The following is a 26621-nucleotide window of genomic DNA, read 5'->3' on the forward strand; positions in this document are numbered from 1 at the left end:
ATAGAGCATTGCTGTAATCACAACAGAAATACTTTGTTCCACCCCCCAAAAAAGCATGAAAATAAAATATTTTAGGCTTTCAGTTTAAAAAAAAAAAAAAGGTCAACTTAAGTGCATGGCTGGGTGCTGCTTAGTATCTGTATTTCCCTGGACTTCTAATTTCTGATCTCCAGCTTGATTTGCTGAATCTTCAGATTGCCCATTTAGATTACAGAAATGCTGAGTCAGGACTGCAACATAAACAGAAGATTCAGGGGGTTTATAGCATTATTATACAATGCATTTAGAGAAGTTTGGAAGACTGACTTTAGGTTTTTCATATACTTGCTATTGAATAGAAAGCGGTATTGAGAATATAATTATTTTAATTGCAACTTTCATCCTCTTGCAATTCTAATCAAGGACCAAACTTCAGTAAGGAAACTCACATTTCTAAGTTTCCTCAGCAAAATTAGAAAATATTATTCCTGTAAGAAGTTAACATATATCTTCTACAATTATTAATGGCAATTTGGTTTTAGTATTACTCAGCTGCCGTCTCTGTTTAGCCCTTGCTAAAATAATCTCTGGTTTTGGTCATCCAGAAAGTTTTTACCACTGGGATAGAGGCATTTTTATAGCTTTCTTTCAAAGCTATTGGGATTTGGGGGTTGCATTTGCCCTGTGACTTTGGACATTTTGTATAGTTTCTGTGAATGACTGCTGAAATTACTTGTTTGAGTAATTTCTCTGTGGAGTAACAATTTTATAATCTCTGTAAAAAGCTCCTTGCTTCTGATGCTTTTATATTCGTTTGAGCTGGCAGACTATTAAAGAAGAAGAGTTACTGATCTCAGAAGAAATTTTTTCCTGTTAACTGTGCTTTTCATTTTACCTTTGCCTCTCCAGCAGTGAATACACGCCAAAACGGTAGTTTGTCACCTTTACGCAGTCCATATATGAATTGTTCTTTAGGGAGAAAGCGAAGCAAGAGGGAATATAAAGAAGAGTCAATCTCAGATCAACCATACTCATTTCTCAGGGTTTTGACATATGAGCCACAAACATTTCCGTATGATGGGCTCCATGCTGATCCGGTGCCTCGTTTCAGAGCAAACTGCAAGCTTGCTGTGCTGGCTACAGCTTGTGCTTCCAAGAACAAGCATGGGAGGGCTGTATGGGTTTGCCACAAATACCTTTCCTGTGCCAGTGGGAGGCACAGGAGATTTCTGCAGATACCTTATACTGCACCCAGAGAAACTAAGAACAGCATATCAAAGGAAGTGAGACTGAATTTCTCTGCCACACTATTTGTTTTCTCTCAATGAAGGACATTTATGAAGGGATTATTTTCATCCCTGTCTCTCCTCTGCGTACTGTATGTCTGCACTACACATCTCCAGTCAAGGACTTGCTTTGTTTTTTGAGCAGACTTTTGCTTAGATACTTCTGCAATTCTTTTCACTTTAGTTGAGATAGTACATGCTATTCTAAAAGATCAATTGAAATACAATTTTAAAAAAATCTCAGCGTCCTAGAATGACGTTTGTTAGACTGTGCAATAGTCTCCTGGGGATGTGGTGGAAATTACTTTGCTTGCAACATATAGAACTGCTGAGACAAAACACTAGAAATTATAGAGTAAAGAGCAAATGAGATTTTTCCCGGGACTGAGCTGGGATTTAGCAGATGTAATAGGTCAATGCAGGCAGTTTTGACTTTTTTTTTCTCCCTACCTCTAACTCCGTGTAAACAAAGAAGGAACAGTTTTCATTAAAAAAATATATATATACACACACAAAAAAAAATCCAAACAAAACCCCACAGAAAATCACTTTTAGGGAATACAGTCTTCCATGCTTTAATTGAAACTACAGTTCACTGCATTTCTGTAGTGTGCTCAAAGTCACCATATACTACCTTTGTTATGGTTTAAGCCATATTTGCTTTAATTAAGTACCCTCTTTGAATTGGATGCTTTCTAGACTTGAAGTAACATATCATATTTTCTAACATCTACACCTTGTTTTACATTTCTGTAATTTCACAAAGTTGTGTGAATGCACAGATTTTTTTTCTAAGCTGGTAAGAGTTACATCCTTGTCTGACTTAGTTACTATTTCTCACTGTTCCTCCATCCACAAACTACACTAGATTTAAGTTCCCACAAGCAAAACCCGTATTGCAAGTTGAGGCAATCCCACAGAATATGCCATAGCATCTATCCATCAAATTCAACTGTGAGGATGCTATTTCCTTCCACCTCTTCATATAAATCACAGTGAAACAAGAGCTATGAAATATTCCTGTCCTGTATACTTGAAGGAAGTAATTTTTATGCTATCTTAAGTGTGGAAGTACTGTTAGATGTCCATGGTATACCAGGAAAGGGTAGGCTTAAAGTGTTCTTCTCATTTGCGTGGGTAAAATGTGATAAAACATATATTCATAACTTGAAGGTAAAGCGAAGTAAAATTCTATTTAAATGCAGGTAGATACTTATGGAAGTTATGGTATTCCTCTGGCTTTCATCTACATTGTTTCATGTGTAAGACAGAAAAATCAAAATGTATCTTGGGAGGATGCAGGGCCAAGTTCTTTGTCATTTTTTATTACATCACAAGTACACTAGAGTCCACCAAGCACTGTGGGACTGACACGGTCAGACTGCCTAGCACTTAGCCCTGCAAAAATGGAAGCACTAGGTGAATAGGAACATAGATTCAAGCCTATACAAGCTTGTGGCTTTAACACAGTGAACTAAACCAAGATTTTTCAAATGCAGATGACAATGGCTAGCTGCATAAAAAGATTTACATCTGATTTTATAGCTGATTTCAGAATGTGCTTGTCTTTAATCTTAGGTGGAAGGGTATCAGAGCCTCTGGGGAAATAAAATAAATAAGTGGGGAAAAAAAAGGAGAGCAAATATTTAGGTGCCTAGCTCTGGGCCTGTAAAGATGACCAAAATGGAACAGCTGGAATATCCAGATTTATTCTTTTAAGAGACGGCTAAAAGGGAGATGTCTTTGCCTTTCCTTGTTGTTTCAATTTCAAGAGCATATTATTTCATGAATTTATTTCTGATAATCAGTGACTGTCATGAATATCTGTAATGAACTTACAGAACCCTTGGATGAATTCAAGGAGCATTGGATCAGTCCCTAAAGTGCAACATGTCTTTTAATAATTGATCCCCTGGACATCTGGAACTGACAAATCTGTACAAGTCGTAGGTCACAAATTCCCCACTACTATTGATGGAGAATTTTAAGGATTTGGATCACTCTTTTTAAGCCTGAACTCTATATTTAGTTGGCTTTCAAGCTCCCTACTGTATCTGGTTTTCCTGTGGGCTTTTGTTTTTATTTTCATTTGATTTCAACAGATGTTATTTACTGCTATTTCCCTCTGCTTTGGAGAGGATTTATCATTGAGATGTATTTTCATTTTAGTGCACAGATACATTAAATCCAGGCATGAAGCCTGACCAAAACAGCTGGAAAGTGACACTGAAATTAAGGCTATAGAGCTGCTTCTCTAATCTGCTGAGCAGTTTACATAAATGCAGTTTAAATAAAATGAGTCTGCAAACAGAAAAGCTTAAAGGATATTAAATCCTGGCTTTATAAATGATGGCCAAGCTAGCAGGAACCACCCCGTAGTGTGTAATCTTTCTTTCATGTAACAAGGTTATCTGGCCTCATAAGCTTCTTAGGGTAAACTTAATTAAAGCCAATGAAGAGAAAATGCAAAAGGGGAAAGGTAGCTGTTTTGATTTCAGAAATTAAGTATTTTCAAATATATATTTCTGTGGGCTGGAGGTATGTCTCCCTAGTCTTAGTGGGAGAAAGCTTAATTTCATATTTCTTTTTCTTACATTTATACACATGCACATACACACACTCATAGCAAGCAGGGAGAAGGAGGTGGGGGTGAGTGGACATTTTGCTTTTCCTGGGAGATAAGAGCTCACTGAATAATAAAGATTTCCCCAAGGACAGAATATGCTACACATGTTGGCAATGAGTTTGTCAGTGTTCCTAACATTTCTGTACAGCTGTAATTCATGGATTTAATAAAATATTGATATCTGTTTCCACAGTTCTATCATGCAGCAAAAACCTTTACATGAGCTAAATTAAACACTTCTGCAAAGGGCTGGAGACTGCATATCATTCCTTGCCCTGGTGGAAAAGCTCTGTGCCACTCCATCTGCTGTTCCAAACGCCAAACCTCACAAATATCACTGAATGGGAGGGCTGTTGTAAAGAAGTGTTTGCTATTTTTTTGAGTTTCTGTTTAGCCTGGTAAAACATCCCCCTATCAGTTTGTATCACTGAGCTGTTGCTGAACTACAGGCCCAAGTCTAATCTCAGATTGATGAAAAGCATCCAACATGACATTTGACTCAATCTGCTCATAAATAATAATAATAATACTTTACATTTATATAACCCTTTTCAGCGAGAGCTCTCCCAAAAGGCCTTTTTGACCTCCAATTTATCTATTGTGACTCTCGATGAATTAGAGGCAAGCATAATGTTCTCCACTACCACGTACAGCGTGGCAATAGCCGCAAGACAAATTACATTTAAGATGAGATTCTAGTCATTTTAGCTATGTGATGCTCAATAATCCATCCCAGCAGAGATCACCTGTAACATTATTCGCATCTCAGTCACTCAGACAGCTGTCAACTGTATAAAAAGCTACCTGCCCAATAAGTGCTAGCCCCTTTCTTCCAAATCTGGAATTTCCAACCCTCATATAATTACACACACCTTAGCTTGACAATACTTACTCCAGAAAAACAATACTTTTAAGCACAGGATTTTATAATTCACTGTTGACTAAAACCAGAAGTTTCATGAAGTTGAAAAAAAGAGGTTCCTGGACTTAGTCTGGATTTAAGGTGTTTGTGCCTCAACCCTAACCAGGGAAACACCAAAATACTGAAGTTTACCAATGTGACACTGTCACATCGAAAAGGTTGCATAAGTCATATCAAAACAGGGCTTTGTTCAGCTTGTAGTCAGGATTTTTTTTCCACTTTGGCTTTTGAGGCTAGATTTTCAAAGGCATCTAGGCATCAAACAATGCAGATAGGGATTTTGAGATTCACGTGTTGTGCCTGTTGCAGCTGTTGAAGCCTAAATCCCATTAATAAAATTGCTTTTGATAAATTGGGAAGGCTGGTTTTAACAATCTGCCAATGCACAGCACCTATCTACACATCTGTCTCAGAAACTCACTAGAAGGTATTTTCTCCCTGTTCCTGCTGAAAGCAGAGGTACAATTCCTGTGGCCTTCTAGAAGAAGAGAATTTAGCCAATGTGGCATTTTTACTTTTGTGTAAATCTTTTCATTTGTTTAATACAGAGAGTATAGCATAACATTTTTTTAAAATCTTCAGTTACTTAGGTTATTTTAAAATATCTTTATGGCTCACAGACTGTCAAAGACAGCTGATGACAAACTTTAGAAGAGTACATGCAATACACAGTAATAGAAAGAGAACACACCAACTCCAGCACTTGAAATTCTCAGCTTGTATGAGGGATCCAACCATAAATTCCTGTTCTGAATCAGGAAGAACAAGGACATGAACCTTGCAGTGAGAACTTGTGGATTTTAGCTATTCTGGCACGATTTTTTATGATCTCTGGTATTATTGTAAAATTTTAAAGAAGCTTCTTCTTAGTCCAGTTTAGCTCTATTCCCAAGATTATGCCCATAAAGCCATTACATAGCACCTTGTTCTTGCAAAGAGGCAAATGTGATCAGCAATTACCAAAAGTAAACAGGATGCTGATTTTATCATATGTTATAGATTGAATCAATACTGTAACGGAATCTAAGACAAAAGCCTAGTGAACCAGTGATTTTTCTCTACACATCCCGGCCTGCCCTGTCCTTTGTTTTTCTCACCTGCTGATACCCTTGTACCCATGTCCAAACCTGCAACATTTCCCATTTCTGTTTGGTGTCTGCATATCACATCTTGAAAAGTCAGATATGTATTAGCTATACAGAGACAGCAGTTTTCAAATTTGTGTTTAGACCAAAGCCCCAGGGTAGGGTTACAAAAAAATCTCACAACTCTCTACAGTGTTTCAGCTCTTAACAGCAGACATCCCATAAACACTTACAGTTATGTTAATTATATACTATATTCCAGCTTTGCAGTTTGGCATCTGATGGTGAACTGAAACCAAAAGGTTAAGTCAATGGTTCTGATCTTGTAACCTAAGTCTGAGCTACTCATTCCTACCTTCCTTTGGATGAAGTAATCACATAAAAATAAAGCACTTTCTAATAAAAACAGTAAGTGTTCAGACCTCTGTTCAAGACAGAAGGAATTTTGATAGTTCTGATTTTATGGACTGTAGACTAGGGTAGCAAAAGTATGTTGATTTTCTTACAGGGGATAGAAATAAAGTGAAATGAAAGCAGATGGATCTGCCCTAGCAGTGAACCATTGGATACAATACTTTGCTTCAGTGAGTATCCAAATTATTTTCAGGTAGTTTGGCACATAGGTAATTTATGTGCTTCGTTCTCTGCCTGCTATTTAGAAGCTGGTTCTCAAGTAGGGATTGTTCTCTGAACTGTTCACCTTTGCATGCACTATTTCACTCTTAACTCTTCTAATATTCTTCTTAAGGTTAACTTAGTGAAGTGAATTCAATATACTTTTTTGTTGCACTTGGAGACTCTGCTTGCGGCTGGGGTCAAACTAAAAACTGCAAGGGTGCTCTTAGGTGACTGCTTGCTTGATGACTGCATGTATCATGCAACAGAGGCTGTCCCAGCCATGATACATTTGCTGTCACTGACCAGAAGAAACTGTTAGGGCACAGTGTCCTGCAAAGGGCAATGCTACCAAGTACCTTTTTTTTGACCAAATATATAAATTACTCTTTAGAGACCTCAAATACAAAACCTGACTTCTAGATGTAGTATATTTCGTTTAATATTTTGGAGTATAAAACAGAAGACTGAAGCACAAATTATTGTCTCAGATGAGCTGTATCAGAAGACTCAGTGTTAAAATATACAGCTTGGGTACCCAATTTCCTGATCCCACAAACAGCAAATTAAAACGTTCGTTTGGCTGAGAAATATCAGACACTCAGCTCATACCAAAATAAGCTCAGGGTGATGGTGACTGAGGAGTGGGTCACAATGAGGAGACAACAATGGTCTCCTAGAGGTCCTCTGTCTCCATTGCAGGATGGAGTTGGGCTCCACGTGTCACTGCACCTCTAGCCTCAGCCCCAGCAGCCCCCCAGCTCACTTCCTAACACACAGAGCAGTTCAAACAGCACCATTGTCCCTGTATCAGCAGAGCACTGCTGTTAACCCCAGTATAAGATATATGCTTGAAAGGCTTTTAAGCTACACATGATACAACATAAAGATATTCAAGAAATGCACATGGAGTCTGAGAACTCTCAGACTCCCTGGGGATAAGCAGCCCTGGTTTCTACAAAGTTTCTTACTTTTGTAGTCCTCATTGAGACGTTTAAAAATCTGATAATATTTTTATCCTTACTGTTATCAGTTCTCCCCTTCATTTGGCAGGGTAGTCTAAGATAGAGAAGTGATACTGTTCTTATTGACAGATACAAAAGCTTTACAGACGAGTTTGCTGGAAAACAAAAGATTCTATCCACAATGGGACTGTAGTACCTGGAAATCATAATGTTGAACTAAGTATATAGGCTCTCTATACAAAAAGAGTCAAACACTTCAGAAGACTGTGATACACATGTGCCTCAGTGCCTACAACAGTCCAAATTTTAAAAAGCAAACAAAATAAAACACCCCCCCCTGCAATAGTCAAACAATCCAAATGTGTATAACAGCAGCATTATTATAAGGAACTTCTAGGTATCATCACCATACTTATCTGGGTTAAGCTACAAATATACACAAACTTACGTCTTTGGAGAATCCTAAATCTTTCAGAATCATCTGAAAGGCTACAGAGCTGACACTAGAAGATTTACAGAAGAGGATAAATCTTGGCAAAACACTGCATAGTAGTTCAATTATCCTGCTTCAGGGAAATCTAATTTAATTGCTGGAATGCAATCACTTCCGATAAGGTTTGATACTAACATCATTATGTGTCTGTAAATATATCTTCAACAGATGTTCTTTCTAAGGCAACTAAATAAAATTGATAGCCACCCATTTCAAATAGCAAACTATTTGTTGTTACTATTACTTGTAAAGCATCTAGTCAGATGTCAGTAACTAATTTTATTAAGAAAAAGAGATGGTCATTTCCTCTTAAAAATTCCCCTAGTATTTGTTATTGCAGTGTTCATTTTCTATATAATTCTCCTAGCACAGTACTTCATTACTGTGGGGCCCACTTACTGCAGATTGCTCTGCTGTGTCATTTCCTGGAGGGTGAAATGAAGTCCAGTATCTCATCTCATGCATGTTTGAATGAACTATTCTAAAATTTTATGTTTAAGAATGTTGGGAAACTGCTTTCCCATATTTCCCTAACATTTGAACAGTTTCAATAAATGCAGCTGAACACAGTTTTTCATTGCTCTAGTTGTGCAAAGACACCTTGAAGACAATGTATAGCTCCTAAAGTCCTTTTACACTGCAGGATTGTGACATTAGGTACAACTAGAACTCATGCAGAAGCCCTGTGGTCAGCGTCAAACGAAGTAGGTAGGGCACCAGTTAGAGTGGGGTCACAGAGGCACAGCCCTGGGTAACTGCACAAATACATACTTGGGGATCTGCAGCCACAATGCACCCCTCCATTGCTGGCAGCTACATTCTTCTTGCTAGATTAAAAATCTGGGTACATGTTAAGGAGCCACAAGCATGCTTTTAGAAAGTATCTTTTGTATAAGAAACAAGCCTACCTGACTCCGATATCCTTCCATATCCTTCTGTTAGGAATATCAGTGATACAAACCTATTACTATAACAGGATTCCTCCATCTTATGACCTATATCTGAGAAGCCTTACTCTGTAGTTCTCCCCATGCAATTTATAAGCTCCATCCTCAGAGCCTGAAGTACCTTACTGTCACATTTAGGCAGAAAGTTGATCGGGGTTGCAGGTTTCCTGCTTTACAGGATGTCACTATTGCAAGGAGAGTTAAGAGTGATTCATTTGCATCGCTTCTCATTTTCAAAACAGACATCAGAAAGAGCATTTTACACTGTCTTGGTTGAAGACAAGGTGTTAGGCTACATGGCGATTCAGTTAGACACAGGACAGCCATTCTTATGTTCTTACATGTTTTAATGTTCTCTGATATTTAAGGAAATAAGTACTCAGAGGTTCTGAGTTGCAGCATGGTGGCATTTGGAGTGTATGAAAGCAAGGAATGCAATGTAAGTCCGGATGCTGATACTGAAGCTATTTCTACTGTACAATTCATTGATGAATTCTATCACAAGTAATTTGTATTTATGAAACTGCATAATAGACCCAAGTGGGTTTTTTTAGATGTTAAGCCTATCCAATGTAATCACACTGTAGTGAATGTATCTATTGTTAGCATTAGCACTGAGAATTTAAAACTTGAATAGGTTTTTGTTACCTAGGGAAATTTACGTATGTAAATGTAGGCAGCAAAAATCCCCAACCTATCAGTATTGAAGTTTTCTTGGTTTGTATGGTAAAAACCTTAAAATAATTAATCTTCTGTAGGGACACAGTTTAGCAAGATGTGCTATTTTGAAAATAGACCTTTAAGCTTTGGAAGCCTGCAAAATTTGCAAATAGATGAGAACCAACCCTTAGTAAATGAGATAAGGTAAAAAAGTATGTACTCTTTAACTAATTGTAGACTTAATGCCTAAAGATCTTGTGAAATAACTTCTGTTATGCTAGGTATTAATATAAATTAGCTCAGCTGTGAGCATGGCCTCTCTTTTCTTAAGAGCTGAATAGATTTGCTGTGACATTACTGTAAAAACCTCTGGAGATTCTCTGTGGATAATGATGAATATTGAATTAATTTCCATAGCATTAAACTACACTGAAACATTTGACTCCTAGTTGTATTACCTGTTTTGTTCCCACAACCCCACCAAACAAACTTCATATAAGTCCTGTATCTTCAGTTTAAATATCAGAGCACACACCATAGCCATCCTTCTCCCAAATAGCCACTAGCTTTTCAGAAGGGAGAACTGGACTCTGCAAGTGAAATTTTGTAAAATTTTGTTTAATAAATCCAAGTGAATCTATGTGAAGTGACACCTGGTCTTTGTCCAAGGACTTACAAAAAACTGTTACCTCAAAACAAAAGCGTGCTGTTGGGAGTAGAAGGAAGAAAGCCCAGACTGGTAGATTTCCACGTCTCAAATTACAATGCATGGTGATGACTATTAGAAAGTCTACATCTTCCAACTCTTTCTACAGAGTTTTTCTCTTTATAGTTTTAAAAAGCCAGCACTATCTTGGATACCACTGTATAGAAGCACCTGACACTCTTGACTACAATACAATCTTCCCATACTCAGAAGAAAATTCCATTTGTCTCCCAGAGGGCTTCCTGATCAGAGCCATCAACATCATTTGATCTGACAGCAGACAAAAACTCTCTTCAGAACAACATACTTTACCTATCTCCATAGCTGTACCTGAGCAACAAGTACATAAGCACATTGATACTCTCCAGAGAAATGGAGTTACGTGCAGAGAACCATGGTCAGCAAGATAGTGGTACACAGATACAGAAGGGGATTAAAGGAGGACTCCCACCTTATGCTTCTGTGGGTCACAATAATCTTACTCTAATTCCTATTCCCCTTTACAGGTGGGACTTATGGAACATTCAGATGAAACTAGAGGTGGGGGAAAACAGGGCACATACAGGGGCAAGGCTGCGACTCCCACTTATGAAAAGTCCCACAGAGCAAGACTAGCACTGGAAGTAATAAATCCACCACTCAGGGTGCTAGCTGCTGTTGCCTGTAATTCTCCAAGCTGGTGGAGACATTCATCAGCTTCAGTGAGACCCACTACCTGCACAAACCCACTCATCTCTAGATGCAATTTAACCCAAGTTAAATAGCTCCCAGGCCCTCAATAAGAGTGACCTGAACTGCAGCTTGGTTTCCAAGTGTACCTCACATTATAGAGGTTTTCCCCTTATGTAGCGTGAATATTTCCAGCACAAGTCCTGCTTTTCTTTAATCATGTCTGAATCTGTAGCAGCAGAAATAACAGATATGATCAGCGGAAGCTCTGGAAAAGCGTCTATCAAGTTGTTTGGAGTTTGTCATCCCCAGAATGAAACTAAGACAAGTTGCTGACATGAAGGAACAACAATTGTGCTTTCAGAAAGCCTCTTACCTTACTTGGTGTTAATAGGAACAGTTAAATTAGCAGGGAGCATTAATTAATCCCCGCTGGTACTACATATCATGTTCCCTGAAAGGCAGGAGATATATTTCGAATAAGATTTTGGAAGCACAACTAGCATAGAGCACAGTGAAAGAGACAGGTACAAAAAAGGTATAAGGATTTTGTTTGACTGCAAGATGAGCCTTGCTTCAGCTGCTTTGATTGGATTCCAGTTCACAAGAATATCTTTTCCCTTTAGGTCTGCACCCAAGGACAGGTACAGCTTTGTGGCTCTTAAAATGGACTTGAGATAATTGTCTACTTTGTAGTTTGTATACCCTTAAAATCCTATTTATTTTTGCAGTGTTAATAGCCAAAGCATCCAGGGTTCAATCCAAACTGCCACAGGAGCCCATGAATGAGCTGCACTGAACAAAGATGAAGCAAACTTTCTTCTCTTCTACCAGTCTTCTCAAAATAGGTCATCAGGATTGTACTGTCTGCCTAAGGCACTCCAAGCCTCTTTAGGCTAGTCATTTATCAGAAAACATCCAAAATAAGTTGCACATTTTCTGCACTGTGCTGAATTTAACCTGAAATAAGATTTGTTTCCAATTTCTGATTCCTGATAATAGCTAAAATTAAAAAGAAAAACAGAGGGTTAAGAGTAGGGTTATTTTTGGTTGGTTGGTTTTGTTGTGTTGTTGTTTTTTTTTTAACAAAGATGAAACATCAAATAGTCTTGAGCAAAAATTACAGTCAACTTTTAGTTCTTAAAACTTGCTTAGATTTTAATCTGAGAATGTTTATGCATATGATGATACCTGAAAATAGCTTTCTTAGTGCAATATCTTTATAGGAGTGATTTGGAATATAAGCTCATTTAAGATTACTACATATTGCTTTCTTTTTTAATTGCCAAAAAGCAATGCTTTAGAAATGATGGTTTATTTAATGTTTGTATTTATAAACCTATTAAGAATGATCTTAACACTAATAGAGTAGAAGTGTTAACCATACTGTCCTCTTTTCTTCTTATTTTCAGTTATGCTCTTAATATATCAGGCAACCCTCTTATAGCACAGATCTTCCAAGTATTGGAAGTCATCTTTGACAGTTTTCACCATTATTCCTGTCAATGCTAAAGAATGAACACAGCCTGGGGTCAACAGACTGACCTCTAAACCAGAGGATCTCAGCCTGTGGCGTGCAAACTACCTGCAATTTGTAAACCACCAGAAAGTATTTTAAATGATGAGGTGGTGGGAGAAAAAAATATTCCTTATCCATTAAATCAAGGAAAGAATTTAAAAGGAAGGGAAATACAAGTAGTGGATGACTATTTAAAATTTAGTCTAATTTTTATTTGACTGTGAATGCAACTGTGCCAAGCCATACACAACATGGTCAACAGTAAGAACAGTTAATTGTTCAATCTTGCATCAGCACAAGTGCAACCTTGACTTTCTGAGGTTTTCCTGCAGGACTTACCTACTCAGGCTGCATAATCTTTACTACTGCTAAAGGCTTTAATATTATCACATTGCTTTGGTAATCAGTGGGGCATAAAAATCAAGTATTCCATGAAGCTGTTTGTAGGATCACTTTTGAAAACAGAACAACTCTGATTTATGTTAGAAAGTTGTGTTTCATAATCTAAGAGATCACAAAATTCTAAGTACAAATTGACAAGAAAAAGCTAAGACTGGTGTTTGCTTTTAGCCTGGTTTGATCAAGCTCAGTTTCTGCATGTGAGTATGCGTGTGCTTTTATCTGCCTCTCTCATCCAACTAAATAACTATTAAGCCAATTTCAGCAACATTGGACAACAAGTAAAGGTCTTTGAAGTAAGTCTCAACATTCTGGATGTCAAATTTTCTACAAAATTACTGGAAACAGGTAGCTAGGTAGAGATGAAAGGGCATCCATTGCCTGCACTGACTGAGTATGTTACAGTGTGACCTCAATTCATACTAAGCCTCAGGGAATATAGAGAGGATAGAGAAGTGCTGAGTGTCCCAACATGAGAAAAGTTTCCATCTGAACTCAAATCTTTATTAACTGTGACATAAAGAATCCCACCATGGGACTCCAAGCCACTGAGAACCAGACCTCATTACTGCCACTGCCAACCAAACCACTTTCCCAGTTCTGTTCAGGTATGTTCGCAACCTGCATGAGTAATAAAATCTTCCCAAAGAAGAGCCCTTTCTCTGCCATAAAAAAAACATTAGTCTTTGGGTTGGTGTCTCAAAAATACCCCAAACCAAACAAACCAACCAACCCACTCCCATACAGTCTTTTTATCTCATCACATTATCACTTATCATGGTGCAAACTGTTTTGTTCCTGAATCCAAACTCTGGACGCTGAGAAGGTATGTAGGATGTCACATCTCATACAATCATACAACGAAGCTGAAAACAATGTAGATACTGGTATTCATGTTCATGCATTGCACTTTCAACTGACTGTAAGTCATCCAGCTCTGTGCTTAGTATGAATCTATGGAGAGGAGCTAAGACAAATGTAACAACTTCGCCTCCCTTTTTTTCTTCTTTTTTCTCTTTTTAGTTTTCTTATTATAGAGGCAGCTAAGGAAGGTTTAAAACCTGGCACACATTAGAATTGCTCAAACTCATACCCAACTGCCAGTAGCACCAGCTATTTCAGCAGCCACAATACAGACATACAACTCTTTCTCCTAGGAATGCTCTCCACACTGAGAGATAGAGGAAGATATGAATAACATATTGCCTCTAAGAAGCCTAGGTCTTCAAAGTCTTTAGGCTATTTCTTGTTCTCACAGAAACGTGCCCTGATTTTTAAAAATTTTATACTTTTTTTTTGGTAATTATTATTTTTACTGTACTTCCTAATCTTCCTGGCTAGTTAACTAAAATGTAGCACAAAATACAGCTTGTAAAAACATGAGACATATGGTGTTCACAGAGAGGGGAGCGGCTGCAGAGATGCCTGCAGAGGATGCTGGATGCTGGGATAGAGAAAAGAAAAGGGTTTCAGTAGAGCATTTTATTAACTACTGCTTTTTTCCTTATATCTGTTTACACTTGCATTTTTTAGAACTTGCTCATCCTTCTTCTACTCTACAGCTCAGATGCTGAAATGGGTAGGGACATGCAGATCTAAATCAGTTGGCTAGCATTTCCATGGGATATGAAGGTAGACTGGCTACCTCAAACCCCTTCCTTCAGCTGGTATATCTGTCAGAGTATAAGAAGTACTTCAGCAATGTTTCTGATTTTTTATTTTTAACAGTCATTTTCAAACCTCCTGGAATACATTGTTTTGTTTAATATCTTTATCAATGATCTGGATGAGGGGATCGAGTGCACCCTCAACCAGCTGGCAGACAACACCAAGTTGGGTGAGAGGCTTGATCTGCTTGAGGGTAGAAAGGCTGTACAAAGGGATCTGGACAGGCTGGATCAATGGGCTAAGGGCAATAGTATGAGATTCAACAAGGCCAAGTGCCAGGTCCTGCACTTGGGTCACAACAACCCCATGCAGTGCTACAGGCTTGGAGAAGAGTGGCTGGAAAGCTGCCCGGCAGAAAAGGACCTGGGGGTGTTGGTTGACAGCCAGCTGAATATGAGCCAGCAGTGTGGCCAAGAAGGCCAAGAGCATCATGGCTTGAATCAGAAATAGTGGGGCCAGCAGGACTAGGGATGTGAGACCATACCTCAAAGACTGTGTTTGGTTTTGGGCCCCTCACTACAAGAAAAACACTGTGTCATGGTTTAACGCGATGGTGGAATGCTTCCAAAGAGCGGCAACAAAGCTCGGGAAGGTTCTAGAGAACAAATCTTATAAGGAGCAGCTGAGGCAACCAGTGGTGTTTAGTCTGGAGAAAAGGAGTCTGAGGGGAGACTTTATTGCTCTCTATAACTACCTGAAATAAAGTTGTAGCAAGGTGTGTGTCAGTCTCTTCTCCCAGGTAAGAAGTGATAGAACAAGAGGAAATGGCCTCAAGTTGCACCGGGGGAGTGGGGTGGGGGTGGGAGGTGGTTTAGATTGGATACTAGGAAAAATTTCTTCACCAACAGAGTTATCAAGCACTGGAACAAGTTGCCCAGGGAAGAGGTGGAGTCACCATCCCTGGAGGCGTTCAAAAACCACACAGACGAGGCACTTAAGGACATAGTTTAGTGGTGGACTTGGCAGTGTTAGGTTAACAGTTGGACTCTATAATTTTAAGGGTCTTTTCCAACTAAATTATTCTGATTACCAAAGAGCCAACTCCAGGTGACACCACTATACAGGCCTGTAGCATAAGAGCACCTTGAGTTTTCCTCAAAGTACAGACCTGCAAAATTGATCCTGCATTCTAGTACCATCCTTTGGTACCAGAGTGCAGGACTACCTCCATTCTCAAATTACTCTCTATAGTCTCAGCATAAAAGTCTACAAGGGAATGAGAGGTCTTCGTTGTCTAACTCTGGCTGTGCCTCGTGTAACAGAAGTACCAACTCCTGCATTATGAACCTGTAATCACTTGCAGTAAAGGAGGAAAAAAATCTGAAGAAAGAATATTCATGTAACTTAAAAATCACATTGTCTGCCCCATTGTCCTCACTTTGCCTTCCTTCCCCAGTGACATTACGTATAAGCAACCATAGATTTTAACCACCACAGAACAAGAGTGTTAGCATTAGTCTCTGAACATCTTGCCTATGTTGGCTGATGACAAACCTTCTGCTGCTTGTACTTTCTCATTGCTCTTATGCTGCTAGTGTTTGATAAAGTTCAGTGAAATCCAGAGACACCAGTCAGCAGTGCTCAACAGCACTGAGCATAATGAGTAACTCAGGGCCCAGATCTTTTGTTAATGGAGGCTATTTAAGAACTTAGGTAATTTGTTTATGGAAAGATTGTGACTTGGTAGTATATGATTACAGTATTTGCTAGGTCTCAGCAGCAAAGAGCCTCTGCCCACAAGTAACACCACTGAAGTAATTAAAAGAAAATAGACCACTGATTCTACTTGATCAAAATGGGGCTTTTGGGACATTACTGCAACAAAATGAGAAAGTCAAAACAATAATAGCTGTAGCAACATATTTTTGACAGCTTTTGTATTTCTGAGTAAGATGGCTTTAACCCCTTCCCACTGGGCATCATTCTTGGGTAATTTAATTAGCTCTGGACCACTGCCTAATGTTTACACCAAGTTTGCCCCTGCTGGCTTCAACTGGAATTTCTAGCAGTACCCCTTATTTGGCCAGGTTCATTTAATGTACTTTTGCAACTTACAGCCCCCTCCTTATCACAATTCTTTTTCCTCATGGCAAAATTTTTCTCCAAGGCCCATGCCTTTTGAGCACCTATTTCTTACTTCAGTTCTGTGGGTGGAACAGGGGTAACAAGCACAGACTCAGTTTCTTAAGGGAGGAGTAACTTATTCTTCTACTTCCACCTCAAATTCCATGTGCTTCCCTTGATACATACTGAACACGTGGACGGGGTGAGGATAAAGTAAGCATAGAGCGTAACATTTGGAAACTGGCAATTAAAAAGGAATTTATGATGCAGTACAAAGTAATGCATCATAATGCTACCTAGAACTTTTATAAACTTGCTTATAAACTGAAAGAACATAATAAAAAGCATGATTAGTACTAAATACTTATATTCTGCACACTGGGAGAAAAGGATTATATCACACTAAAAAAAAGCTGTAGGATTCAGTAGTTAGACTTCTTAATTCTGAAAGATACTATCAAAAAGTTTGGAAGTACAAAAACCTAGTTGAGAGTTGAAGTTCTGCTGTCTGTTTAACAAATGACCAAGGTATCTCACATCAGCTTGCATACCTATTCAGAACAAAGTGAGGGATCAACTCCAGTTTCTTTATAGGACTCACCATGTTTTGGGAGAGGGTCAGCAGAAAGCTCTCAGGGAAAGCGTGAGTCTGGAGTACATGTCCATCCTAAAACAAGTCAGGAGAACACGAACATTAATTATTCTTGTCTCTTTCTACACATGCTAATTAAAGACTCTCTAAGAACCTAAAAGACTGCATTGCAACATTGCAATTCCCCTTTCTTATAAAATATCTTGATTTAAATAAATATATAGAAAAAACAGAGAAGTCAACTCAAGCATAAAACTGGCTGTGACCGTGCTCTCCCCTAGTGTTTGCCAAGCAAAGCTGCTGAAGCTGCACCCCTATAAACAGGGGCAGAAAAGCCACCCTCTTATTCAAAACACCTTGTTGGACACAACCAGAACCACTTTGAGTCTATGACAGAAATCTAAGGGCAAGTTACCAGACTGCAGATGTACACAAAGAGAGAGCTAAAAAGGAGCAACAAAGCTCTTAGCTCATCACTAGATAAAAGGACCATTGCCATAGAGCCAAACTTATGAAAGCTTATCTGCATTTCTAATTTGGAACTGATGGCTTCAATTTGGTTGTTAAGGCTGGGGAATCCATGAGTTGAGGACAGAAAATTCTCTACACCTTTGCCCTGCTTCTGGATTGGGAAACTGATTAATGGGCTTGAAAGACAGCTAAGGCTATCACAGCTGCAGAATAAAAATAAAGTAAGATAGTTAGCAGCTTTTATCTTCTAAAAAGGCGGGACAAATAATAGAGCTTCACCACAGACCAGAAGGCCTTTCACACTGAAATACTGCTGGCTCACTTCTATGGCAGCATGAATGCAAACTGCACAGTGTGGAACAAGTTGTAGTAAGCCGGTGAAGAAGGCAATCAGCAGGAGCAGAAAACTCCAGGCTATTTCCTTTCTTCCCACACATTACTTTAAGAAAGCACCACTGCATGACACATAACTCCCCTTGCTACCTACTTTAATCTATATTCAAAGAACATTAAGCAGGTAAGGCAGGGTAATGTTGCTCACCCAGCAGAAACTAAGTAAAGATGAACAGGGAAGATCCATTCATCCTCTCTTCCAAAAAAGAACTAGAGGGTGTCAAAGAAAACTAGCAGGTGGCAAGTTCAAAACATGTATTATGTTTGTCACATAATGCCTAGGGAATCTCCTTGGCACAAAATGCTATTGATTTCAAAAAATTACCCAGGTTCAAAAAACAATTTGGCAGAAAAGAAGAGGATTCCTCATTTTTATCACATTAATGTCACTTGGAAAACTCAGTTTTGTAGAGCTGAACTAAATGACTCTGAGTGGCTATCTTAGCCAGAAAACATAGAGAAACATTGCAGAAATAATGCTGGCAAACCTGCAGAAAAAATATTAGATGTCTGTAAAATATGAAGATGTTGGTTTGTTCACTAATATGTGAAATGCAGCATTGCACACTGACTTGTCTTTTGTGTTACTTAGGCTTTGTGATTACACTGCTGATTGATAGTTTACACCTAGTCATATATTTAGCAACTATAGCGAATTAGGTGAAGAGGTCAACAAGTAGGCAGCAAAAGGGGTCAAACTTATATCCAATAATGAAAACTCCATTATAAATAAAACAACATACAGTGAGATCTTTTCATCTGGCTGAACTACAGCAACTACTCTGCTAATCCCATAAAATCCCATTTTATATACTCCACTGCGAAACACTTGGCATCGGACACAGTCTAAAAATCAGTTGGAAGAAGCAATGTCCCTCAAAGCCCATGCTACTTACGTGCTCTATGTGCTTTGCTTCTCTAAAGACATTTGCCACAACCACTTGGATGGGCCAGCTACAGAAATCTAGCTAGGATCTGCTTACATTCCATTTTTACTCTGTTGTTGCTGTTGGGTTTCTGTTCAATCAATATACAGTGAAAGGATTAGCCTAATTTCCTACAGAACCAGCCATAATGTGACACCCTGGCAGTGTGTGTGCCTTGGCATGTTCAACCAAAATTATAGAATAAGGAAGAGGACTTAAAGATACTCAGTTCCTACAGGTTTCATACAAGACAGAGCAGAGGAGAAGGAAGACTAGGATTAGCAGTTTTGAAAGTTCATTCCCCCCAAACATTTTTATCTTTTCAGGCAATTCTACAGCCAAACATGGCACTCCACATTTTGCCAATACTCTGCAGAGGAGAGCTGATAGGGGAAACAGAGGAAAATGTTCTTGGTGTTTGCAGAGACAGCAGAATATCTTTGCATATTTCAGTCAAAAAAATATTTAACCAAGAGGTATAACCTATGAGATTCCTTCATCCTATTGCTTAGAGAAATGCTTGGGTTTTTCTACAGAAAGTGAGTGTCTTGCTCTGCTTAGTCTGCTCCTTGTTCTCTTTTTTCCTACAGTGATAAGCTTAGCTCACTCCTTTCTTTGCTCCTCTGTTGGACAGTGAACAGTTGGGCTTTCAGGTATATTTTGTATTCTGCTGAGTGCTTTCTTCTCCACTGGGAAAGCATCCTAAACCTCTTCTTCAAACTTTGTCACCTTTTCTTCTAAGGTGAAGTACCACTGCACAAGATGAAGAACTTGATATGTTTTAAAATCAGAAAGGATATTTTTGTCTCTGGTATTATTACAAATTGTGCCATTGCAATATGTTATTTACTCATACATTTACTTCACTCACTCTCTTTATGGCAATAAGATCACAACTGCAAACCTGAATTCTATCCATTTGTCTTATCTGGGCTCTTCTTTCCTTGCTACTATCACTGTCTCTGACAAAACACTGGCTTGTACACCTGTGTACAGCTAAAAATTAATAAATGTTCCATTTGCTTTCAGGATAAGAGCTCATTTATCTTCTGCTGAAATCTTGTCCATTGCTCTTGTGAAGCATTACCTTGCACAAATGGTGCTGGTGATGGCCTTTCATCCAAGCTGTTCACGGTCAGCTAGCGTTTGCAAATTTGTGGAAGTCAATGTAAAGCAGCGTAATGCTTGGATGTTTTCAGAGTATATGGCTTTTTGCTGCTTGTCCCAATCCAGGCAGCTCTGCATGTTGCTTTTGTGAACTCAAGACTTTTGAGCTTTACCTCCCTTTCTACCCACATCTCTTTTCTGGACTTTCTGCGGTGACCCCAGTGTCAGAACATTGTTCTCCTCTCAGTTCTGCCCTTGTGATTGCCTTTCCTTGTCAAATCACCATGCTTTCTTGAAGGTTAACTCTGGTTTTCCAAGTCTCTCTCTTGACATTTTCCCTTACACCCCATCATAAGCTCTGATCAGGATCTCATGCAACTCCTTGCAAATTGACAACTTGGCTCTTTAGCCTCAGAAGAGACACACACTTTTCTGTATATTCATTTTCTTTTTCTGCTCTGTTTAAAAGCTGTATCTCATATGTTTCACTTTTACCTGGAGTGCAGGACTCTCTCCTCAAATTTCTGTAATGTGGAATATCATAGTTAGTCATCTCTGCCTGAGTTAACAGTAGGATATTAAAAATACAAGTCATCTACTGTCATAAAAATGAGGCTATATTCTGTCTGTCTTCCTTTTGACTGGCTTCCACTGCTCTCAGTGCTATTTGAGCACATTCCCATCACCATCCACATTTCCATGAATGTTTCAGAGAGGTAAATTGCTACCAGTGGTTCCTTAGCTCAGTAATATCAGTGTTCAACAGTCACTGAGAGGCAAGGAATTTAGCAGAGATCCATTTATTTCAGGGTGCGAGCTCTGACTGCTTAATTACACAAGTCTCTAGACCATACAACTGCCTTTTTACCACCAAAACATCTTAAAGATAGGATCATTACAGAAGTAAAAAAAAAAAAAAAAAAAAGCAGTCCACAGAATATTCGTGAGGAAAAAAAGGATTCATAAGGGACTATTTGAAAGAGAAAACATGAAAACAAAGTTAGGTGCAGAAGGGAGCAATAACCTGACAAAGGAGAGGAAAAAGTGTAAACAAGTGGCTTGCTCAGTTTTGTTTCATTGCCCCCAGTATACCATGGACCATCCAAGAAAAATGTCGTGGAGGACTCTAAGTAAAGCATTGCCCCTACAAGCATCAGTCTTACAAGATGATTTTTTTTTTTTTCCTTCATAACTCAAGCAGGAGCGTGAGAAGGCTCTTCACATCCCCTGGTCACCAGCATGAATTCCAGTGGATAAAATTAATTTGACCTAATGGTGTGAAATAAAAGTAATACTTTCTGTTACAACCCTTATAACTGCCAAAAATTAGGTCACTTGAGTTATGTTCCCTATGCTAGGTAATACCAATGTGCTAGTGAAAGAGAATTACTGAGACCAGCAAAAATAGGAGGATTTTAAGCCAATGAAAAAAGGACCCACATGATATTAAGGCCAGAGATTGCACTGAACTTTTGGTCTGGCTTTTGGATGTTATTTCTTCCTTTACCTCCTGCGTGTGTCTGATCGAGCATTGACAGCTCTCCCAGATTTGTACAGCCAAGTGATTTGAGCCCCTGGGGTAGCAGCTCTTCAGCTTAACCGACAATGTTAAGTTTTGTGCTTTTCCCTGGTAACCCGCACATGATAATTAATTTTATGTTCCCTGTTATTTGTCCAACCAAAACAGCAATTAATTACATATATTTCAGTCTTACGACCAAGCTTACTCTCTCTCTTCCCAGCATCATTCTACATCCACTAGCCTGTGATAATTTCTCTACTCGGTTTGGCACCTGTATTTAACAAACTGTAAACACACTGAAGGGCGGGATGACCTTAAAATATAACTGAACTCAGCATTCGGCCCATAAGAAATGTGGGTGCATGTGGGTACTGAGGGATTTCAAAAGCCTTGAAGTACTTTGTTTAGATGCTGGCAGCATAAAGTCCTTGTTTTGGAAATTTTTTTTTTTCATTGCTATTATCAATTCCAAGGAGCTCTCTGGTTTTTCACTTTTCAGTTGGAATCCTATTCATCTTAACATTATTTTGATTTAAAGTTGACATAAACTGAAGGAAAGAGCTTGAACAAAATTCATATTCCCTTTATCTATGCACCAAAAATAAGTAGGATGCAGCTGAACAAAATGTTTCTTTTTGGGCCAAAGTGAATTCTGGTTTTTCTTCTCTCCAGCTGCCCTTCCCTGCTTCATGTGTCACCTACAGAGTTTTTTAGCAGTGTAGCACCAAACTGATCCCTCTATTATTCATCCAGCATTACCTGAGTGTGCCCCTACCCTAGGCACTGCCCTTTGCCAGCCTGCCAGGGTGGCTGGTGGGCCTGGCCCCACGGAGCCCTCTCTCCCTTCCCAGGCTAGCTGCAGAGTCCCTCTGGGCCAGATTTGGTGTGATGAGGGGGAACAGGAGGACAGAGGGGAGGAACAGGACCAATTTTTTCCACAGCAAAACAGAAGCAGGGCTGCTGTTAGCTGCTAACTTGAGCCCCCGTTTATCTGCCCATGTAAATCTCTCAGCTTCTGAGAGAACAGGGATGAACATTTCACTTGCCTCTTGCAAGAGTCCTTCATCAGGCTTGTCTTCTCCAGGACGCAGAGTGAGGAGGGATTGTACTGAGTGGTACAAGTATGCCCATGGCGGGGTCTTTTGGCTAGGTTCACAGACCAAAACTTTCAGTATCACACCTACAGCAGATGAAACAGAGTTTTACTTTCGAGCAGTACTTCACTTAACCAGCTGCTCTGTGGACCAGCAAAATCAGTCACCTAACAGAGAAGGCCTGTAAAGGTCAAGCAAAATTGCAGTGGAAGACTTGGGGATACATTAAAGTGGTTGCTGATGGCAGGGCTTACTGAAGGCTGTCATGGGTATAGAATTCACCGTATATGCTAAGAATGCAACATTTTTAATGTGCCTTTCATCCAGAAAGGGAGTTTCTGCAACCTGACTTTAGAGATGACTTAAAACCGAGGAGTTAGGCTGCAAAGCCACTCAAATTCTTCTGTACAGAAAACACGCCCATTTTCCAAACCGCTTCATTGAGATGACAGCTAATTCTTTTGGATTATCAAATTCTAGTTTTCACCAACTGGAGTTATTTAGACTACATCATGTTTTTCATTTTTTAAAACTAGCATGCGGAAAAGCATATTAAAACCCAACTTCTCCAAAAGTCGCCATTATTGTCCAAGATATGTTTTGTTTAGGAAATTTAATCAGGCTCTGTTCACAACACACAGGAACAAATTTGCTGTTTCTGCAGCGCTGAAATGAGAACTCTTTTGTGCGTAAAATACAAATTGCAACTAGATAAGAACTTTATGTGACGAGAAGAGTGAAAGAATTCGGTGGATCATTGGATTTTACGTCACTACTTTTGTGGAAAATGGCACAGGGGCCTTCCATAACCATGAACATTCAATGCTCATTTGAACAATCACACCTCTCACAGCATGCTTGTTCTCTGACATTTATGCTCTCTCAGCAGCCCCCTCATTACAAATCTCTAATGCCACTTCTTGTGTCATTTAATTTTCCTGTGAAGGTCTTCTACTCACTGCCTTACCACACTGTTTTGCTCACAGTTTCTGATGAAATTGCAGCCAGGATAATATCAAACATAGTACAAATTGGAGAGGGGGAAAGCATTTAGTCCTTGGAAACGTCACTGAAATTTTCTGTCCCACAGAGGAGGACATTTTGATAAAGTATATCCTCAGAAAAAAAATACTTTGCCTCAAGTGAGTTGAGGTGCTGTACTTTGACAAATAAAAACCTTTAAGTTGTATCTTGGAATATAAAATGCTGTAATTCACAGTTCAGGATACAGTGGCTGAATATATTCCGTGCATGAATACCAATCCCTGTTAGTACTTGACCCTTGGAAAGGTCATTAAATGGTAGTCTCTGAATGGAGCCAGGAGGCTGTAAGCAGTTTCTTGGCAGATTTGATAGAAAGCATAACTTTCAGCTGTTGGCTACCCCCCCACACCCCCCGCTCCTTTCCCCAATTGATACTGTAACTGCAAGGAATTTTTTGGAGAATGTGGGACTAATGAAAAGAGTGAAACCATGAGGAGGATGGAAATGGGGAAGAACAATTTAGCAGCAGCAAATAGAAAACTCGAAGTGTGAAGGGAAACAAATGGACTTCAGGGAAAAAAATTAGATTATATTTTAAGAGTCTTACTGATGCCAGATGAGGAAAAGGGTTAATTAGCAGATAAGGGAGGAATTTTGCAAAACTGCTTTGTCTGAAGAATGGAAAACTTCAACAGCAGTGATAGACCACAGCCCCTGTGAAAAGTGAAGCAGCAAAGCCTCTAGAGATGTCAGATGCTGAAAGGCTCTTACTGTAGAGCTGATACCAACAAACTGTCAGCCTGGGCAGCACAGCTTCTCTGCATAAAGATGCAGCTTCTGAAAGAGCTCTCTCAGTGATGCAGAGAGTAGAGCTGGTGCTGTAACAAACTCGGCATGTTGTTTGTGTTGTCTGGTAAAATCCATTAGCAAACTTTACTTCTGACTTTTAAAGAGGTTTCCATCCTCCCTCACTCTGTTTCCCTGCACCCCTGCCCCCCAACAGGCAATTCTGTATGTCGGTAGGTGAGGTTTTTTGGCAGGGTGACACACTGGACAAATCTGTTCACTACCCTGGTGTGCCCCTGTACCAAAACACGCTGGTGATAACGCACAGGTCACGGGTGTGTTTGTGCAGGGGGCAACGGGGGGACGGGATCAGTAAACGAGTGATGCCACAGAACAATTTCACGTGAGCCGTCGAGTCCCTTTAGTCACCAATAACTTTCTGTGTGAAAGCCCTACAACATCCACCTTTACCCGCCCTGCTGGAAAGCCGACTCCTGAAGGAAAAAGAAAACCAAACTCAACAAAACCTGCCGTCCCCTCATTTTCCTCCCTCCCAGAACATATCGCCATTCAATACAGAGATTCACCGTGTAGGGCACACAGACTTTTCCCGGCCTCCGAGGCAGCGGCCACTCTCAGCCTGAGCAGAAGCAGTGCAGGAAAGCCGTGATTCGCCCCCCTCCCCGGGCTCTCGCCCTCGCCCCCCTCTCTCCCCGCCTGCCGCTGCGGGCCCGGCCGGGACTGACCAGCGGGGGGAGCTCCGAGCCCGCCGCCCGCCGCCGCCCCGGCGGGTGCCCAGCCCGGCCCGGCTCAGGCCGCTGGGGTTTTGGCAGGACTAAGGGAAGCGGGGGGGTGGGGGGAGTATCAGCCCCTCCCTCCACGGCTTACTGCAGGTCTGCTGTTCTTGCAACAGAAGTAATAAGCTTCCCAATGAGATTGGCCGGTCGGACCTAAACCGAGCAAAACTGCGGGAAGAAAAACTAGCGCACCTATCATCTAAATACTGCACGATGTTTTTTAAATAGCAAAGCAATAGCACAATATAATTTCATTAGCAACTGGAGATCAGAGGCATCCGGGCTTGTTTCCAAGCACTGCCTGGCTGGAGAAATGAAATATTTACAGAATTTATCAGCCTGCTATTAAGTCTTCAATTCTGCAACAAACCCTTTTTCTCTCCGCCCCCTCCCCAAAACCCACCAAAGAAATACTTGTGTACACATCCAACGAGGCCCCAGGAACAAGCCCTTCTATTTTCAGCAAGCTTAATTTTTCTGTTCGATGTGAAAGGTTGCACATACTGCTCACCAGGTGCTGTAGGCAATATCCTGTTGTGTCTTTATAAAACCCACGCAGATTCTAGTTAAGTGACTACGTCTCTTACTGTTTGACACCTTTTTTCCCCTTTGTTAAACAGTATTTCCTGTTCCAGAGTAATTCAGGTTCTCTCACTGATCTCATCTCCTCAATCATTTAATACTGACTGAGCGCACCGTCTTTTTTTCCTGTCTTCTCCCTTGAAGAGGTAGCTGCCTTCCATGCCTCTCACACAGCCTCTCACAAAGCTGACTCCTGTCTCAGGGTCCTTCCTTGCAACCAAGCCTGCGTTTGCATCATACCCCCCTCACACACACTTTTCTCCTGCTGCCTGACCTTTCCTGGCAGGCACAGCTGGTCGCCCTGATTTATTATTCCCTCACTAGTTGTGCTTGCTCAGGCATATGGGGTCCCACTACAGAGGGGAGGCTGTGGCACTAAACTTCACCTAGGAAGATGACATTTAGCAGAGACCACATGCCTCAAAACATGGCGCTTGCAAACACATCCTTCTGCTACCACCTGATGTTGCATCCATGTCTGGGCTCCTGGCTTGGTGATTCTCTTCATGCAGCCAGGCACAGCATTCTCATGTTACGTTTCTCTGAGACACCAGAAGACTCTTCCCTGTTGAAACTAATAAAAAAATAGTTTGTGGATGACTGAGGGACTACAAACTCTTCTTAATTACTTCAGAAACCTTTTTTTGCTTCCTTAGACATGCACTTGAAAAGGTCCTCTGATTGGAAGGGGATACAGCAAGGCTACTGAATGTCTGTTTGAACGTCTCATTAAAATGGGAGATACGAGCTCAACCCTGTTCTTG

General features: G+C 40.0%; 1 long non-coding RNA gene across 6 annotated transcripts in view; it reads right to left on the reverse strand.

Moving 5' to 3' along the window:
- The window catches only part of LOC138685703 (uncharacterized), a 351799-nt gene that overhangs the window by 119931 nt on the left and 205247 nt on the right, over positions 1-26621 (reverse strand). For all 6 annotated transcript variants that reach the window (XR_011325089.1, XR_011325091.1, XR_011325092.1 and 3 more), the window contains one exon: positions 17205-17270. This is a non-coding gene — a long non-coding RNA (uncharacterized lncRNA). The remainder of the gene's footprint in view (positions 1-17204; positions 17271-26621) is intronic.

Source organism: Haliaeetus albicilla, chromosome 6 (genome assembly GCF_947461875.1).
Source record: "Haliaeetus albicilla chromosome 6, bHalAlb1.1, whole genome shotgun sequence".
Taxonomy (NCBI): Eukaryota; Metazoa; Chordata; class Aves; order Accipitriformes; family Accipitridae; genus Haliaeetus; species Haliaeetus albicilla.